This window comes from Tenrec ecaudatus, chromosome X (assembly GCF_050624435.1).
Source record: "Tenrec ecaudatus isolate mTenEca1 chromosome X, mTenEca1.hap1, whole genome shotgun sequence".
Taxonomy (NCBI): domain Eukaryota; kingdom Metazoa; phylum Chordata; class Mammalia; order Afrosoricida; family Tenrecidae; genus Tenrec; species Tenrec ecaudatus.
The window spans coordinates 114,247,641-114,258,713 of NC_134548.1; the positions used below are offsets into that span (position 1 = coordinate 114,247,641).

Below are 11,073 nucleotides of genomic sequence, written 5' to 3' on the forward strand. Positions count from 1 at the left end.
CAGGAATGAAGCAAAGTGCTGCAACAGTTCAAGAAGCATTTATTTAGTTGTTTTGTTTTTTTCTTTTTTTTAATTTTATTTTTTATAACAATTTATTAGGGGCTCATACAATTCTTATCACAGTTCATACATATACATACATCAATTGTATAAAGCACATCTGTACAGTCTTTGCCCTAATCATTTTTTTCTCCTCTTTTCTTTTTTTACATTTTATTAGGGACTCATACAACTCTTATCACCATCCATACATATACATACATCAATTGTATAAAGCACATCCATACATTCCCTGCCCCAATCATTCTCAAGGCATTTGCTCTCCACTTAAGCCCTTTGCATCAGGTCCTCTTTTTTTTTCCCTCCCTCCCCTTTCCCCCCTCCCTCATGTGCCCTTGGTAATTTATACCTCGTTATTTTGTCATATCTTGCCCTATCCGGAGTCTCCCTTCCCCCCTTCTCTGCTGTCCCTCTCCCAGGGAAGAGGTCACATGTGGATCCTTGTAATCAGTTCCCCCTTTCCAACCCACTCACCCTCCACTCTCCCAGCATCGTCCCTCACACCCTTGGTCCTGAAGGTATCATCCACCCTGGATTCCCTGTACCTCCAGCCCTCATATGTACCAGTGTACAGCCTCTGCCCTATCCAGCCCTGCAAGGTAGAATTCGGATCATGGTAGTTGGGGGGAGGAAGTATCCAGGATCTGGGGGAAAGCTGTGTTCTTCATCGGTACTACCTCGCACCCTAATTAACCCATCTCCTCTCCTAAACGCCTCTATGAGGGGATCTCCATTGGCCGACACTTGGGCCTTGGGTCTCTACTCTGCACTTCCCCCTTCATTTAATATGGTATATATATGTACATATACATATACACATATATACACATACATACACACACTTATATCGTTGTTTGTTTTTTTTTGCATGATGCCTTATACCTGGTCCCTTGGCACCTCGTGATCGCACTGGCTGGTGTGCTTCTTCCATGTGGGCTTTTTTGCTTCTGAGCTAGATGGCCGCTTGTTAACCTTCAAGCCTTTAAGACCCCAGACACTATCTCTTTTGATAGCCGGGCACCATCAGCTTTCTTCACCACATTTGCTTATGCACCCATTTCTCTTCAGCGATCCTATCATGGAGGTGTGCAGTCAATGATATGATTTTTTGTTCTTTGATGCCTGGTAACTGATCCCTTTGGGACCACTCGATCACACAGGCTGGTGTGTTCTTCCATGTGGACTTTGTTGCTTCTGAGCTAGATGGCCGCTTGTTTCTCTTCAAGCCTTTAAGACCCCAGTCACTATCTCTTTTGATAGCCGGGTACCATCAGCTTTCTTCACCACACTTACTTGTTCACCCACTTTGGCTCCAGCCGTTGTGTCGGGAGAGTGAGCATCATAGAGTTCCAATTTAATAAAAGAAGGTATTCATGCATTGAGGGAGTGTTTGAGTAGAGGCCCAAGGTCCTTCCGCCACCTTAATACTTGACCTATAAATATAGACACATAGATCTATTTCCCCAACCTCCTATATATATTTGCATGTACATGTCTTTGTCTAGACCTCCATGAATGCCCTTTGACTCCTAGCTCTTTCCTCCATCTCCCTTGACTTTCCTCCTGCCCTACTACCATGCTAAGAAGCATTTATTTAAGAAGAGTGGCTGAATCCAGAATTATGAACCTTATGATGTTGTTAACTTGTCCTAGACCCATCCCTAGGTACCCTGGTGGCATTATGAGATGGAATTCTAACTATGAGGTCAGCAGTTTGAAACCATAAGCCACTCCATGGGAGAAAGAAGAGACTTTCTACTCCTTCAAAAAATTACAGTCTCTGAAACCCACCCGGCAGTTCTACCCTGTCCTGTGGGGTCACTATGAGTCAGAATCGACTGAATGGCAATGCATTTGGTTGGGTTTTTGTTCTCAGTCCTATCCTCCTTCTGCTATGGCCTTGAAACCCAGCAACATTAGAATCGCAATAGCAGCACAAAACAAAACACAACTGCAACCCAACAGACACCAAAGGGGCACAATGAGTTTTGCCTCCCAAAAGAGACCCATCCCCAGATAACTGTTGCTGTTTTCCCTGTCTTCAAAGTCACACACACAGCAATGGAGCTGATTCTAATTATCAGAAACTCTGCCTTTACAGGTCCCTGAAAAAATCCCATTCTCTGAACTGGTCTTTCTTCGGCCTCACTCAGGGCTTGCTGATTAGAAAAACCCAATGCCCAAAACATTCTTAAGAAAATCAGAAGCAATTATTTTATATCATAGCTGCCTAAAGCGGTAATAAACGTTGGGGCATGCAAGGGGCAAGTCAAAAACTCTCAAAATAAAATCCAAGGTATGAGATCCTTAAGTATCTTTGAAAAGTTCCCAAATATACCTGAGTGAAGACAGCCCTGTACATGTGCAGGTTCATGCAGAGGCCCATGAAGGTAGCCATGAGAATTCCGAAATATTGAATCTAACTGACAAAAATCTGCACGAGCAGTAAATAAGTATTAAGACAAGAGTTGTAAACTGCCAAAGTATGCTCCAACAGCCCCCCCCACCGCCTGCACACGGTATCTGATTAGAGACTTCAGTGAGAGCACACGGCAAGAATATTGACTTCACAGTTTCTCCAGGGAAGTAAAGAAATAAGCAGCAATAACAAGAAAACCTGAGTGAGAGAAGTTACAGCTTCATATTCATTAAAGTATCCAGATTAACAAAAAAAGAAAACGAGGACACAAAAACCACAAAGCAGCTTCCATAGCTAATAAAAAAAATGGTGAATATAAACTACCTGATGAAGGTCAGGTGTTTGATGTACTGGGCAAGGTTTTTAAATAAGCAATTATAAATATTTATATGTATACTAAAGAAATAGTAAGTCAATATTTAAAGAAAGCATGAGAATGTTGTCTCACTATGGGATAGCAATAAGGGAAATATTTTCTTTTTTTTTAAGAAGCCAGTAAAAAAAGTTCAATTGGAAAGTACAGTTCACTAGAGAGACTCAATAGCGGATTGGAGCTGGCAGGGAAAAAGAGTACTAAACATGAAGAAAAGCTAATTGGGAGGGGGGAGCGGGGAGGGAGGGGAAAAAATAGGACCTGATACCGAGGTCTTAAGTGGAGAGAAAATGTTTTGAAAATGATGAGGGCAATGAATGTACAGATGTGCTTTACACAATTGATGTATGTATGGATTGTGATAAGAGTTGTATGGGTCCCTAATAAAATGTTTAAAAAAAGAAAAGAAAAGCTAATTTGGCATGTCCAATCTGAGGAACAGAAAGAAATAAGGAAAATAAATAGAATGACAGAAACCTGCGGAACACCAAGTCTAGTATACAAATAATGGGATCCTAGAAAGAAAGGATAGAATAGTCGGATTTATGAAATGTGATATAAGTATTAATTTACATATCCAAGAACTTCTGAAAGCTCCAACTAGTATAAATTCAAATAGATCTGCACCTAAATAGATGGCTGTGAATGTGTCTAAAGACAGTATCTTAACGAGGAAAAAGGATCAAGTGCATGCGGTACTCGGTAAGATGGACAGATGATTTCTCATTAGAAAACCTGGAAGCCAAAAGGTATGCCATAGTCAAATTGCTGAAGAAAAGAGACTGTCAACCTAAAATTCTATATCTAACAAGCTTGTTCTTCAAAACTATGGGGAAATGGAAGTATTCCTTAACTGAAAATTGGGAATATACTAGGCCTACCTTCCTGCACTGTATAAAACACTAAGTGCAGCCCTTTATCTTGAAGAGACATTACAAAATAACTTGAACTACAGGAAGATATAAAGAGCACTGGTAAAGGTAAGACATAGACAAATATAAAAGTCAGTGATTGTATTTCTGTTTCTAACTCCTATCTGACTTAAAAGACAACTGCACAAATAATCATAAACCTATACTGCAAGCCATATAATGTAAGAAAGTAATATTGCAAAGAATGAAGAAGGAAACAGCTATATTGGAGCAAAGTTTTTCATACTACTAAAATTAATTTGATATTCATCTGGACTAGACCAATTTAGTTCCCAGGGCAACCAATAAGAAAATACAATGTAGTAAATGAAGCAAGGGCATTAAAGTGGTGCATTAGAGAATATCAATTTGACAGAAATGAAGGCAGTAATATTGGAATAAAGGATCAAAAAAGACGTAAGACATATGAAATTTACATTAGTAAACGCAAAACAACGAGAACAGTTTACACCCATGTTGTTCTGTTATGTGACATCGAATTGGTTCCAACTCATAGCGACCCTATGCACAACAGTCCTGCAGCATCCTCATAATGGTTTCTATGCTTGAGCCCATTGTGGCAGCCGCTGGGTCCATCCATCTCTGTGGGGGCCTTTCTCTCTTTCACTGCCCCGCCAGGGAATGGTCTCTCCAGACAACATGTCCAAAATGCATGTTGATGAGATGGAGAAGTCTCATCTTCTACATGAGATGGAGAAGTCTCACCATCCTTGCCTCTCAGGAGCACTGTGGCCTTAATGCTTCCAAGACAGATTAGCGTGTTCTTTTGTCAGTCCATGGTACGTACTTTCAATGTTCTCTACCAGCACTGCAATTCAAACTCATCAATTCTTCTTTAGTTTTCCTTTCTTTAAAAAATCATTTTATTGGGGGCTCATATAACTCTTATCACAATCCATATATCCATCCATTGTGTCAAGCACATTTGTTGCCCTCATCATTCTCTATTTCCTTTTACTTTCCTCTTGTCTCACTATCATGCTCAGCCTTCATTTGAGTCTCAGTAATTCCTCTCAGTTACATTGACCTTCATCAAACCCTACCAGGCCACCAATTTTAGATCACTTGTTGTTCCTTTTTCCCTGGGTTTGTTTTTTTATCATTTTATTGGAGGCTCTTACAACTCTTGTTACAATCTATATATTGTATCTGACATATTTGTACAAAGTCTGTGGATTTGTGAACACTTACTTCCACTCCCCTGCCTCCTCTCCCATGCCCCCCAGAACCGCCGGGTCCTGTAGTTTTCTCCTCTGGATTGTTTATCCCACCTATCTTATCTAGATAGACATGCAGAGATGATAATATGCACAAAAAACGAGATAGAGCAAAACAAAGCAACAAAAGAAAATGAAGCAACAACAACAAAACAACGGGGGTGGGGGGTGGGGGAAGGAAGGCTATAAATATTTCAAGGTCTGTTTGTTGACCTTTAGGGGTATTTTCTGGTTGAGTCTGATGGGGTGCCACACCCTGGCCCCAAAGTCTATTTTTGGTATCCCCCGGGGACTTAATTGCTCTGCTCCTCTTGCTGTTCTGCTGCCCACCCTTAATGTTTCGCCTTGGTGTGGTGGGGTCATAATTACCACAGTGTCTTTAGTGTCCCCTGTAGCACTATGAGTCAGTGAGAGATGTCGTGTCTCATGGTGTCTCATATAATTCTCTCTGTGCATTGTCTGCTCTGAGCAGGAATATCGTCCTCAGGGCTTGGTGGACCAGGATGTAGAGAAAGCCAAAAATCCATTTGACAAGTCCCCAGAAGGATTAATTCTCTGGACCATAATAGAGACGCGAATAGACTTGCTATCAGATAGAGAGATTTGTAAAGCTGATTATAGCAAACCAGTTAGATTAAAATGCAACACCTTATCATTTGATTTCCTTTTGAATCCCTTTAAAATTTGTTCCACTTTTTAATATTGTATGCTTTCTTTACAATTGAAGTTTTTTCTGCTTTATTTTGTCATAGTTAGTGTGTTTGTTAGGAGCCCTGTTGGTGTAGTGGTTATATATTGGGCTGCTAACCAGAAAGTCAGCTGTTCGAAACCACCAACTGCTCAGCACGAGTAAGATGAGGCTTTCTACTCCTGTAAAGATTATAGTCTTGGAAATCCACACATCCAGTTCTATACTGTATTATAGCATTTGCATGACTGAGAGTCTCCTCAATGACAGTGAGGTTTTTTTTTTGTTATTTGTATCTTATTTTGTTTTGTATGTTTGTTTGTTTTTTCTGTCTGTGAAATCCAGGATGGGTAAATCTATGAAGTCAGGAACTGGGCCATGACAGTGGAGCTGGTGGTGGGGGTAGGGAATGGGATGCTAATAATGAGGATGAGAAAAATGTTCTAAAATTGTGATGATGATTGCACAGCTCTTATTAGCATGATTAGAAAATTGAATTGTGATATATGAATTATATGCCAATAAATTTTTTCTATGATTTTGTAGCAGTTTTTTGTCTGACCTTCATAAGTGAATTTGTGAGTTGGTGGTATATGAAATCTTGTCTGGAACTGATTGAGAATTCTGGAAACTAATTTCAAATGGCATAGTGGTCACATTTGTTTTTTCAGTTATTCATGGGTCCAGAGTGTTGCTATAGATGTGGGTGGCTGAAGTGAGATCAAAATTATAGGATAAAAAGGCTCAGTTAAAGATCTGAAATACTCTAGGATGTCAGGATTGGCGTATAAAATAAAACTTAAGAAACAAGTCAAACTTGTCAACAAATGTAGAACCATCAGAATGAATCCAAGGAAAGTGTGGTTAGACTTGGATGGCAACAACTGGTGAGTTCATAGACAAGTCGATCTGTGAGATTCTGGAAATATAGTGTGAAATGAGAATTCCAATCCCATCACTTGACCCTGAGCTAAATTGCATGTGGGAAAAATAGCAATCTCCACTTGATAGTATGGCAAGATAAATGTTCCCTTGAGAAAAACCTGTTTCAATTCAGAGTAAGGAAGAAAGTATTAAGTGCACAAACTTACATAGCAGGACCCTGTGATGCAACATAATCAGATTTTGAAAGACACAGTGTAGAGGTAGGTGATAAAGAGGTCAGCCATGGGGTCAGTCATGGAAAAGAAACAATAGAGAATAGACGACTGGATGAGTTTCTGGGGAGGTGATCAGGTGTGACGGGTGTGTGTAGATTTAGCTGCCTGACAATTACAGGAGAATCCTGGCCTTTCTCTAGTTGCTGGTAAGTTACACTTTTGAGATAATTTTAATCTGGTGGGCATAAGGAAATGCATTATTACCTGTCTTGAACTCAAGGGCTCCATCCCGAAGCTCTTTAATGGTTTAGGGTAGATGTGAAGTTTCCAGCGCCACCCTCTGATTTTCATTTTCTTGAGCTTTTGGAAGAGTCCACACTAGATTTTATGCAGGATAAATCACATTTTTATTTGAATGCTTCCTTGTTAGATAGGTTTAACCTGAAATTAGTCACAAAGAAGCATTCACATAAGAAGGTCAAGTGAGTGGTGTGTATCTCTTCCATACCAGGAGGCCCCTCATGTCATGCCATTTCAATGCTGATACACCAGTCTTTATCATGTGCCTGCTGTGGTGACCACGAGTCTGTTCATTATAAAGTATGATTTCTCCTTTATTCCAATCAGCTACAGAATAGGTTCATTTATATAGATTATAGTGTACATACTCTTCAGGGACGTAAGAATCAGCCAATAAGAAGGAGCCATCACAAGTATACACAGAGGAGTCCTGATGGTCTGAGGTTAAGTCCTCAGCTGATAACTGAAAGGTTGGAAGTTCAAACCCACTTAGCGGCTCCACTGGAGAAAGCCATGGCAATCTCCTCTTGTAAGACTTATAATCTAGGAACCATGTGGGGAAGTTCTATTCTGTCACCTGTGCTTTCTATGAGTCTAAGTCAATTGGATACCCTGAAACAATAGAATATATATATACAAAGAAGTATTGTACAAACAACGAAGTATTCATTCAATAATCACACAGTTAGCAGTTCAAATCACCTCAGAAGTGCTGAGGGAGACAGGCCTGTGGATTTATTGAAGGTCACGAAAATCCAACGGAGCACAATTGACTCCAACAAATGGGGTCAGTGCAAGTCAGAATGGACTCAACAGCAACTAGTTAACGTGTCGTCCACCAAAGCAAAAACCAAACTCAGTACCATGAAGTCTGAAACGTCACATCTTTGCAGGAGCAGAAAGCTTCTTTTGTCTCCCTTGGAGTTACTGGTGGGTTTGAACTGCTAGCATGTGGTCAGAAGTCCGCCACTTAGCTCACAGTGCCACCAGGGCTCATATCATATAAATTAATAAGGATGGTGTGAAGCATGTGTTAAAGTGCTTTGTTGGAGCACAGACACACACCCAAACCAAACAAAAACAAACTTACTGCCATCGTGTCGGTTCTGACTCTTGGGGACCCTAGAGTACAGGGTAGAATTGTCCCTGGGAGTTTCTGAGACTGTAACTCTCTCTTTGTTTTTAATCAAACATAAAACAAAACATAAATCAATTTTGTTATATGTTAACATTTTCAAAGTGCATCATTTGTACAAGAGAAAGACTAAGAACAAAATGTGTTTAAAGAGATCCAAAGAGAAGTGAGTGTCAGCAGTCACACACAGCCTTCCGATCATACTCCGAGGAGCCACTTCCTAATCGCTGGCACTAAACAAAGTGGCAGAATTCTTTGCCAGGTACTTTAGGAAATCATGAAATAATTCAGTAACAAAGCAATACTCTTCTTATCTAGAGGTGTATAGGCCAGCATCGCTCCAATTCACACGAAGAATCGTAGTAGATGTGGCACTCCATACTCCTGGGCCATGGCTGCATCAGGGCGGTCTTTGAGAATTTCTGCCTACTGCGGTCCCTCAAATGTGTAGAGCAGCTGAGTGCTCAGCATTATGCTGAAGTACTCTTTCGTCCCTGCCACGACTTCATTAACAGCATATTCCTTTAAAAAATCATTTTATTGGAGGCTCGTATACCTCATCACAATCCATACATCCATCCATTGTGTCAAGCACATTTGTACATATGTTACTATCATCATTCTCAAAACTTTTGCTTTCTACTTGAGCCCTTGATATAAGTTCCTCATTTTCCCCTCCCTCCCCCCTCCCCCTCCCCCATGAACCCTTGATAATTTATAAATTATTATTATTTTGTCATATCTTACACCATCTGATGTCTCCCACAGGGAGGAGGTTATATGTAGATCCTTGTAATCTGTTCCCCCCTTTTCCCTCACCTTCCCTCTATCCTCCCAGTATTGCCACTCTCACTCCTGGCCCTGAGGGAGTTCATCTGTCCTAGATTCCTTGAATTTCCAGTTTCTATCTGTGCCAGTGTACATCCTCCGGAACAGCCAGATTTGTAAGGTAGAATTGGGATCATGATAGTGGAGGGGAGGAAGCATTCAAGAACTAGAGGAAAAATTTGTTTCATCATTGCTACATTGCACCCTGGCTGGCTTGTCTCCTCCCTGCAGCCCCTCTGCAAGGGATGTCCAATTTCCGACAGATGGGCCCTGGGTCACCACTCTGGACTCCCCCTCATTCACAATGCTATAATTTTTTTTCTTTGATGCCTGATACCCGATCCCTTCGACGTCTTGTGATCTCACAGGCTGTGTGCTTCTTCCAGGTGGGCTTTGTTGTTTCTCAGTTAGGTGGCCCATTGTTTATCTTCCAGCCTACCAGATCCCAGATTTTATATCTTTTGACAGCTGGGCACCATCAGCGTTCTTCACCACATTTGCTTATGCCCCCACTTTGTCTCCAGCGATTGTGTCGGGGTAGGCTGGTGTGCTTCTTCCATGTGGGATTTGTTGTTTCTTAGCTAGATGGCCACCTGTTTATCTTCAAGCCTTTCAGACCCCAGATGTATATCTTTTGATAGCCAGGCACCATCAGCTTTCTTCACCAGTTTTGCTTAACAGCATATTCCTTATCACCCATGTTTTCTCGAGATTTCTTATAATTAACACAATCCTCTGTAATGGAGTCCACATTCTTCTTGGCAGGAAGATAAAATAGCTCTTTTGCCCAGTAATTAAGTCTCTGTCATCCACAAGCCATGGTTTTAGTTCTTCAGAAATCTCAACTTTGACTTCAACTCTGCTTATGAATGTTTCTTCATTTTCAACAGTTGGATCTATTTAGGCCCCTTTCTTCCCCGGACACTGTGGTGTCTCACTAGACCTGCCACCATCTCCATTGCCAGGTGTTTTCTGTTTATTCTTTTTTGTTTTCACTTCAACGTGTCTCTCTCTGTTGCAGACCAGTCATCTTTCCTGGAGCAGTCCCTCAATATCTTCCCCTCTGCACATTGCTCCTGGTTGGTTTGTTAAAATTCTCTCTGTTTCTGAAGATTGGTGTCCAAGTATTTGAGCACTCTGCTTCCTGGAACCCATTCATCCCAGGTTTTATTCCAACCACTGTAATGTATAAAGTGTTTCACTTTATGATGTATAAAGTTTGTCCATTATTGCAACCTTTCCACACTTTGCTTCATAAAGAAAAGGCCCATGAAAGCACAGGACTCTCACACTCTCCTGGAATTTAGGCTTCAGGTCCTGCTTAAGTGCCATTTATAAGTGATTCACTGCTTCCTCCTTCTCCCACCTGACTGTGATTCTTTATAGGAGTAGAAAGCCTATTCTTTTTCCAGTATAGCATATATTATAAGGGAGCAATTATACATGTATGGTTAGCATGGGAGCAGCTATTGTGAAAGAAATAGCTTTGGGAGGCAATATGTCAAAGGTGATATTTGAGAACTGCATCTTTAAGGAAAAGTTATGATTTATTAGTGGCTGGAGATGATGTCGGTAAAAATATTTCACTAAAAATATATCACTCAAACACATGCCAAAAAAACAGAGAAGAAATTTCTGTCATGGAACAAGTGAGAAATATTTAATCCTAGAACAAATTTAGGTTGGGTCAAGAGGGAGGTTGACTGGCTAAGTATTCTATTATACCATAATTTAATCCACCATAATCAAGTTTACAATAGTTTTTATCTGATAGCAAATCCAGCTTCATTTGTTATACAACTTACGTAGTAGTACTCAAGATTTATTTTACTCCCAGCTGAGCAATGTAGTGTGAGGCCCCTTTGTTTTGTTTTCTTTTTTGTTCTCTGCAGAGATATATTTTTAATGAAATATTTTTACCGACATGTCTTAGTCACTCCAATTATCCCTTCCTTTCCCATACACTTCTGTTATTCAATCCCTTCGGGTGGGGTTATACAATCCATGCTTTCAACTCCCAT

General features: G+C 40.5%; 1 pseudogene; it reads right to left on the reverse strand.

Annotated features, from left to right (window-relative positions):
- Positions 1 to 8,397: 8,397 nt before the first annotated feature.
- Positions 8,398 to 10,384, reverse strand: LOC142433664 (mortality factor 4-like protein 1 pseudogene; annotated as a pseudogene).
- Between the last annotated feature and the right edge of the window lie 689 nt (positions 10,385 to 11,073).